The sequence below is a fragment of the Mytilus galloprovincialis genome, chromosome 7, assembly GCF_965363235.1.
Source record: "Mytilus galloprovincialis chromosome 7, xbMytGall1.hap1.1, whole genome shotgun sequence".
In the NCBI taxonomy this organism is placed as follows: domain Eukaryota; kingdom Metazoa; phylum Mollusca; class Bivalvia; order Mytilida; family Mytilidae; genus Mytilus; species Mytilus galloprovincialis.
In genome coordinates, this window is record NC_134844.1 from 55,182,490 (window position 1) to 55,191,131 (window position 8,642).

Sequence of the window (8,642 nt, forward strand, 5' to 3'; positions counted from 1 at the left end):
TTACACTTGCATATTTTCAAATTTGGATAAAGTTAATACTTAAACAATTACAATTTTATAATATGAACTATACCTAAAAGAAAAACATTTGAATTCTAAATTCTAAACTTCTATTTTTAAAATACAATTTATAAAAACATACCACCTATCGTTATCTTACCAAAAGTTACTAGATAATTGTAAGCTTGGCCTACAACCAACACCAATCTTGCAATTACTGGTGAGCAAGATTCTGAATACACAGACTGACAGGAGACATATCAGGAACAAAACAGGATACAGTTGACACGAGAGACATGCCAGGAACTAAACAGGATACATACATGACAGGAACAAAACAGGATACAGTTGACACGAGAGACATGCCAGGAACTAAACAGGATACATACATGACAGGAACAAAACAGGATACAGTTGACACGGGAGACACATGACAGGAACTAAACAGGATACAGTTGACACGAGAGACATGACGATAACTGGCCAGGATACATACATGACAGGAACATAACAGGATACAGTTGACACGAGAGACATGCCAGGAACTAAACAGGATACAGACGGATTATCAACAAACCCACAATTTTATTTATTTCACCTTCATGAGAGCAAAAAGAACCTACATACTCGTACACAGCTGTAATCATATTGTTTTCTGTAAAACTTGCTTACTTATATATCAATAAGTCTCAGAGGAACAAAACCATTTTTCGATTTAGCTATATATAGTACGAGCTGCAATGAGACCCTGTTAATTCACTCATACTAGGACTTACAGGTTAAATGAGAACAAGACAATCAATATATGAACCATCCTCTACAAAAGATTTAATTACGATTTCAAAATCCGCTGGAACAAAACATTTTCAGCAAATCGGATTCTGCAAACCTACTGCTCTGCACTTTCGCTATTATATTTAATTGACTTGCTTCCAACAGGTAAAACTTCCCTTCCCAAGTCTAAACTACATTTATGCTTGCACAAAATAATATAAAAATCAAATCTTAATATTACTTGTGACTTAATATCAGCCACAGTCATCTCATGTTTTATAATTTAAAACCAATATCAAAAATAAATTCAGCCTTTCCCAGGGGCGTATAAAACTACCATTGGCAATTTTTCACCGATTTGTAAATTCAGGTCCATCTGTCTCAGGAATCTGATGAAATTTCCAAGAGTTTAGAACAATAGTAAAAGAACCTGTATCGATCACACAAGTAGGAGGCATACTTGCCGCCCGAGCATATAAAAATAGAAAACATTATAAAATTTATTACATTTTTTTATTAATGAGGAGGAGGTGCACAATTCGGCACTGATGTAAATTTCACCGCCACCAGCTTACAATATCTGGTACCTGCCCCGTAGCCCCGCCGGTCCCTGCAGAAGTCCGGTCGAAGTCTCACCCCTTGGATGCACAGGCCCAAGTACTCTCCCGGGTTACTGGAACTCCTCTGTGGACCCCTCAGCAGCATTAGCACAACCCTGATCTGAGTAGGGTCCAAAGATCAGTACTACTAATGTGGTGTAGCCCCTTGTTGCCCGATGCCGCCAGTTCGCGATTACTCCGCCCCTGCACCTGCCTAGGATGTGAAGGCGGATATAGAATATCCACAGAGTCCGAACCATCTGTCTCTACCCTAAACTCCTCGCTCAGCATTTAAATATCTGACGTAAGTCTGCATTGTCCCTTAATTGAATATCCCCTTAATCTCATGAGAGGGGTTGAGTTCCAGTCGTCCCTACCACCAGCACCGGTATAACGTTAAAGCCGCTGAGGTGTTCTGCTAGTCATCTCTCTACCGCACTGTCACTGCCCTCTCACCATAATAAAAATAAAACAACATATTTATAAAGGATCTTTTAATTCCACTTTGAAACTGTAGAATCCTGTCGACGACGCCAAATGTAACGTTTTCGCTAACCGGTGAGAGAACCTTTCTAACCAACCAAACCCAACCAACAGACTAGACAGACACCAACAACAAACCAAATTGAAAAGAAATAAACAGGAAATATGAATGCTCAGAATTACTACTGCTACCGCTACTGCATACTGCATATCACACAAATATAGTTTCTAAGTCGGCAAACGGTCTCCTTTTTATGTGTGTGTGTAAAACGATGGTATTTTTATATGTATTGTAATTAAGTATCAGATCAGTTTGATGTTCTGAATGTAAACACAAAGTCACTTCAAATGTATAACAAGTTTTATTAACCAGACATAATATTAATAACAACAGGAACAAGAATGGACAGATATAAATCTCTTAAAGCAGCGATCAATAATTAACAATATTTCGTATAGATTAGACAAACAGAGAATTCTTTAAAACAGCTACACCAAAATCAGCATTCAACAAACACAGATACTATCAGCAACTCTCTATGTAAATACAAGTAAAATACTACGCAAATAAATAAGTCACAATGTTCCTAACCCCTTAACAACAACCCTGACTATTTAAAACAAACGGACACTATTGCCGACTTTACGCACCTTTCTCCTATTTAAAGTTAAAATTCATTATCAAACTTTATTCTCTTTAAAACTATTAAATTTCTGCCTCCGTTAAAAACTGGAAACTGGAACAATTAAATGAACTGCATAAATAATTATATTGCATAAATATTGCAATATTCTGGAACTTAAACTGCGGCTTTAGAAAACTGTACCTTGAAATTAATGAGAAAGTAAATAAAGCTGCTAGCCGGCGGCAGGGACAAGCTGGAACTGACGTAAAATACTATAAATCTTACGATAGTGTTGTTATTTCGCGTGAGAAATATTCCAAATATGGGGTGAAATCAATGACCTAATAAGGAGACTTCCTTATAAGGTACATATCTTTGCACTAAACGTCTGATCAAATGACGTCATAACAGCCCAATTACTGTGAAAAGGTGCGCAACGTCGGTGCAAAAATAGTTCATAAGAACTTATTACAATAATAGGAATAAAACTCTCTTCTACATAAACCTTACATAAAATACTCTAACATTTATCCCTATTTTGAAAAACATACAAAAATATAACTACAGCATGTTCAGGACAGTGTACAAATTATTCGATTTCTATTGTCACTATATTTATAATAATACTCGTGACTTCCGGTAAAAGCGAAAGTGAAAGTAACGTACAATTAATCAAAAGCTGTCGATTAGAAAACACACGTTTTCTATCGTTCTGGAACATACAATATTAAAACGATTAAACCATGAATAGGTAATAATGAAATAAAATACACACATTTACTGCTTTAATAAAATAATACAAAGTAGGGTTGGAAGAACTATAGCCAAAACTATGTAGACAATATCAATAAAAATTTAGGCACTGTTATCTGTCAAAAACGTCACATTATATTGCTATACAATAAAAACAGTTATTGTAAATCTTCATTCAGAATGACTTCACGAATTTCTCCTTCCTCAATTTCTCGAATAATGTTGAAAAGGTCATCATCATTTTCTTCAGGCAAATCTAATGTGCCTTGTTGTGGTGCTATTCTCTTACTCATTACAGATAACCTAGCAAAAAATGAAGCTATCTGTGAAGGCTGAAGAAACTGGTCAGCTTTAAACACTCTTACACCATGTTCATCAACTTAAGTCCTCATATTAATAGATGTTGTAACTGGGTTAGATTTCTTTCCACTGATTTCCCCTGCTTCAAATTCCTGCTTAAGAAAATCTTTAAATTCAGTAGAAAATCTTATAAACTTTCGATCTTTTCTTAAAGCCCATCCCATGTCTTCTGATGAGGTTCCTTCTGTGCCTTTGTCTGACATATTACTAAAATTTATGGTATTATGAAAGTTGGCATTACAAGTTTCTACCCAACGCTTCCTTACTTTGTCATATGTGGAAATAAAATTGAGAATGGAAATGGGGAATGTGTCAAAGAGACAACAACCCGATCATAGAAAAAACAACAGCAGAAGGTCACCAACAGGTCTTCAATGTAGCGAGACATTCCCGCACCAGAGGCGTCCTTCAGCTGGCCCCTAAACAAAGTCCATTTATGAGGTGTCTTCCATTACATTGATGGGTTTCAATGTCATGAAATGATGAAAAAGTGGCACAACAGCCAGGCTCAGGACATTCAAAAATATCAGACTCTTGATGATTGGCTGTTGTTGAATTGTCTTTTGATTTTATGGCCCCATAAGTGGCTCTTGGTTCATCATTTATAACATTTAATCCTGTTTTACCTTGCTCTTGACGTAGCACAGACGACCTTGGAATTTTTTTGCCAATTCCAATGTTGTATGAATTCCAAACAAGAATATCCCCATCTTGAAATTCTAAGTTTGAAAAACTGTTAACACCCTTAAATCTATGGCTTGTCATCTCTTGTTTGGAAGTATCCACATCAGCATCTGCACATTGACACCCAGTGACACCAGCTCCACTCATAATTGCAGCCATCATTTCTTCTGCTGATGAAATATCATTGCCTGAAGAGACAAACATTTTCATTTTGGAACGCATATCGGCTATTTTCGCATCACAGAAGCTTTTCCCAGACTGTGCCTCACTATAGTCGTACCTCAGTATCTTCAAACCTGAAATAAAATCACAAATACTAAAGAAAAAATGTCAAAATGTTCGGGATTGAAATTGAAAATCTGATAAACTTAATTGTTGTTTTCATTTTATCAATCAATATCAGATAACCTTTGAACTTTAATTATTAAACTTTAAAAATACAGTATGACTTTGATGGAGAGTTGTGTCATTGGCACTCATACCACATCTTCTTATTTATATTTACCTTTGCAAGATTTGCAGTTTTGGCATTTTGATAAGTGCAAGCATGCCTTAATTCATATTTTATGTTACTTGATTTTATAGTTACTAAAATATTAATTCTTTATTTAACATGATTATTTAAAAACCTCACCAATACTATGCCTAAGGAAAAAAACTATCTCCTTCAGATCTTTTTTCTAATCTAATTTTGTTTAAATTAAAAAAATAAGAGATAATTTAGGTAGTTTGTCTTGTCATTAAGCATCTCTGGCACTAGTTTATTAAATCAGTGTACATGTGTTTTCCCCAAAATTTCCAAAATTTTACAAATTTTTCAGATTGGGTTGCACAGAAGAACAACAAATTTATTGTTTTATTTGGACACATAAAAACTTCACTATTTACCTGTTCTTTGACTTATAACATATAAACTGAGTCACAGACACCCACAGTGATTACAACCTGCATTATCGCTACGCAGAAAAACCTCCTCTATATTCGGCATTTGCTTCTTAATGGTCATCAATGTATTTTCTATGATGCATGCCACAGCGAACCAGTCTTGACGTACCCCATTAAAAAGATGAACATATGTCTTGTGCTAAAATTAATATAAATATCTATAAAAGCATGATCTGTTTAATGTATCATAAAATAAATCTTGGCATAAATTGTTTAATTTTTTTTTTAAAGAAAAGAAAATTCTAAATATCTTTTATGTGTTATGATTATTTTTCTAGTGTTATTACATTTTGTATCTATTTTATGAATTCATGTAACAGTCATATCATATTCATTTTAAATCATACAAATGATCAAGTTCAGTTTAACTTGCAAAATTGTTCACAATAGTGGTAAGTACATTTCATATATGCAGAGGACAAACAGTATAATAACTAATTGATTCCATGTTTGGTATATAGTTTACATGAAAATTTAGAGGTTTTTTTTGTATATGATAATTTTTTGAAGAGTTTATTATGGTCCTTTGACTTAAAATTATAATAGAAGTTTTCAGTTTTATGCATTTATATTTGTCATGCTTAAAAAAATAAAGATATTGAATTGTAAAAAAAAAAATGATTCTGGAATAAAGTTTAACCATGAAAAGTTAAAGATCAAGTTCAAATTTTGTTTTGGTCTGAATACACAAAATATTGCATAAAAATAATCATTTATCATGTTAATTACCTGAAATGAAGTGTTTTCTGGTTTGACAATAGCTACACTGACATGCCAATTCAGACCTTTCTGGCCAAAGAAATCAGACTGTTTCTCCCTGTAACGCATTGGCAAAAACTTCATTGCCCAATCCATAACTAGTAATAGTTGATGAGGTTTCAGTGACTCCATGAGCTTCAATCGAGCTTCATCTTGGTTTTTTGTCCGCAGTTGGTGAGCTTTCCATTGCTTTACATTATTTATATCTATTGTTGTTGTTGTTTATAAATCATCCCTGGATTCTTCATCTAAAACAGAAGAAGTGTATAAAGAATATGATTTTAATTTTCGAGTGTTTTCTTTTAAACTGAAAGGTGGTGGGGGTTGGGAATTACATAAATTTCTGACAGCAGTTTTTACTGTCCATGATAAAATAGTTTCCCTCTAGCCAAAATTGAAAAAATTAGTAAAATTGACATATATGATAGAAAACCATTTGCACTACCCATCAACTATTTACAGGCCAAGTATTGCATATAAACAGTGTCTAAACAAGAGGTTCTCAAGAGCCTGAATCGCTCACCTGTAACTTTTTTGCTTAAATCTTTCATCAATGATTATTTTTGCTTTTTAATGTATATTTATGATTGCTTAAAAATGCAAATAAACAGTTATTTGATTCTGTCATGTTTTCTTACAAAGAAAAAAAAAAAGCATTGTAAAATTGATTTAAAAGGACAATAACTCCTTAACGGGTTAATTGACAATTTTGGCCATGTTAACGTTTTTGTAGATCTTACTTTGCTGAACATTTTGCTGTAAACAGTTTATCTTTATCTTCAATAACATTCAAAATATTAACCAAAAACTGCAAAATTTCCTTAAAATTACCAATTTAGTGGCAGCAACCATGATTTGTCTGAAAATTTAAGGGTTGATAGATCTTGACCTATTGAACATTTATACCCCATGTCAGATTTTATTCTAAATGCTTTCGCGATTGAGATTCAAGCCAAAATCTGTATTTGATCCCTATATTCTATTTTTTAGCAATGGCAGCCATTTTTGTTGATGGATCGAAACGTTGGATATAATTTATAAACTAGACACTCTAAGGAACATTGAGTTAAAGTTTGAAAGTATTTGGCCAGGTAGTTTTAAAGGAAAAGATTTTTGAAATAGTTTATGATGACGACAGATGACGACGTACGCCACGTGATGGCATAAGCTCACATGGCTCTATGGGCCAGGTGAGCTAAAAATGATACATATGTTTTCAATTATAGAAAAAAACTTAATAACGATAAATGATAAACAGCCAACTCTAGATTATTTATACTAGTATTCAATATGACAACAGAAAAATGTATGTATTCACTTCTTGATTTGAATTTACATATGGTAGACAAATATTGAAGACAATAATATTATAAAATAATATTAATACAGTGAAACCTGTCTAAACCCAAATTGTTCTGAAGTCTTGTCATATTAGTTTCTATGTTTTATGAACATGTGTAAACCAAATAGATGTGTAAACCTAACACATTTTTCGAGTGCCAAAGGAGTTCAATTAGTCAGGTTTCACTGTATGTTATTATACAAAAAAGTTCATTCTTACCAGACACTTTTTGAATACTTTTGAATATCTGTTCAGTAACATTGCCAAGAAGATTGAATCATCATGAATGTGGTCAGTACAAGATTCTTGTAGAAGAACATCTTTGGTATTGCTCAGTGCAAAATTTATGCAATGGTCCTTGCAATGGCTTGTTTTTTAAATGTCAAACTTGTACATGGTCTTCATGTATAGCTTAAGTGCTTTTACATCTGAAGTTGTCTCCTCGAGTTCATCTTTACTAATGTCATGCTCTTGCAGCTTTTGTAATGTTGCTATGATGTTGTCCACAGATGCTGCATCATCAGCTGCAATATTATCTAAACCACTCAGGTTGGATCTCTTGGCTGCTGCACATGTTGCTAGTAGTTTAAACTGTGTCGATTTTGATAATGGATTAAAATGTTCTTCATTGCAGTAACTTGCATACATATCAATCAACAAAGAATGACAAGTTGTCCTTACCATTTGTGGAATGGTCACAACTTCATCATTATCAAACTCCAACTTTTTGGTTCCATATGAGCAAATCTGTTGAAAATCAGGATTCAAGAAAAATGACAAAGCATGATCTAATTTGACTTCATTCATCCTATTCCTGTGACTAAGCTCTTTCTTTAAGGAAGAGATCCTGGACCATGTTGTGATGCATGAGTTCTACTTTGGTCAATTTTGTGTTTTGTAAGGTCTGGTATAAGCTCCATAAGTTCCGATTTGGTATGCATATTAGGTAATGAAATTAATGAAAGTAGCTGGCATTTCAACATGTTATTATCACTTTCACTGTACAATTTTGCAATAAGGTTTGTAATACTTGTATCAGACTCAGTTTTAACTGGAACTGGCTTGATATCTGCCCCAACTAATTTAAGAATCTTGGATGACTGGCCAGGAGCAATCTGATCCAAAACACAATGCATTGTCTCATTTGCTTTTCTCTTTACATAGCGAACTGTACTAGCATTGGATTCATTCAAATCCTTCTTAATCATATACTTCACAGGACTGATCTTACTGTCTAACATGTGTATGGCATTGTTTAATTTGTGTATCCCATTGCGTATTTCCAGTCTTCCAACAGATGATAGACTCCAACTGGAT

The 8,642-nt window shown here is 33.8% G+C and overlaps 1 pseudogene; it reads right to left on the bottom strand.

The window, feature by feature from the left end:
• Positions 1-3,523: 3,523 nt before the first annotated feature.
• LOC143084219 (uncharacterized) lies at positions 3,524-6,052 on the bottom strand (annotated as a pseudogene).
• Between the last annotated feature and the right edge of the window lie 2,590 nt (positions 6,053-8,642).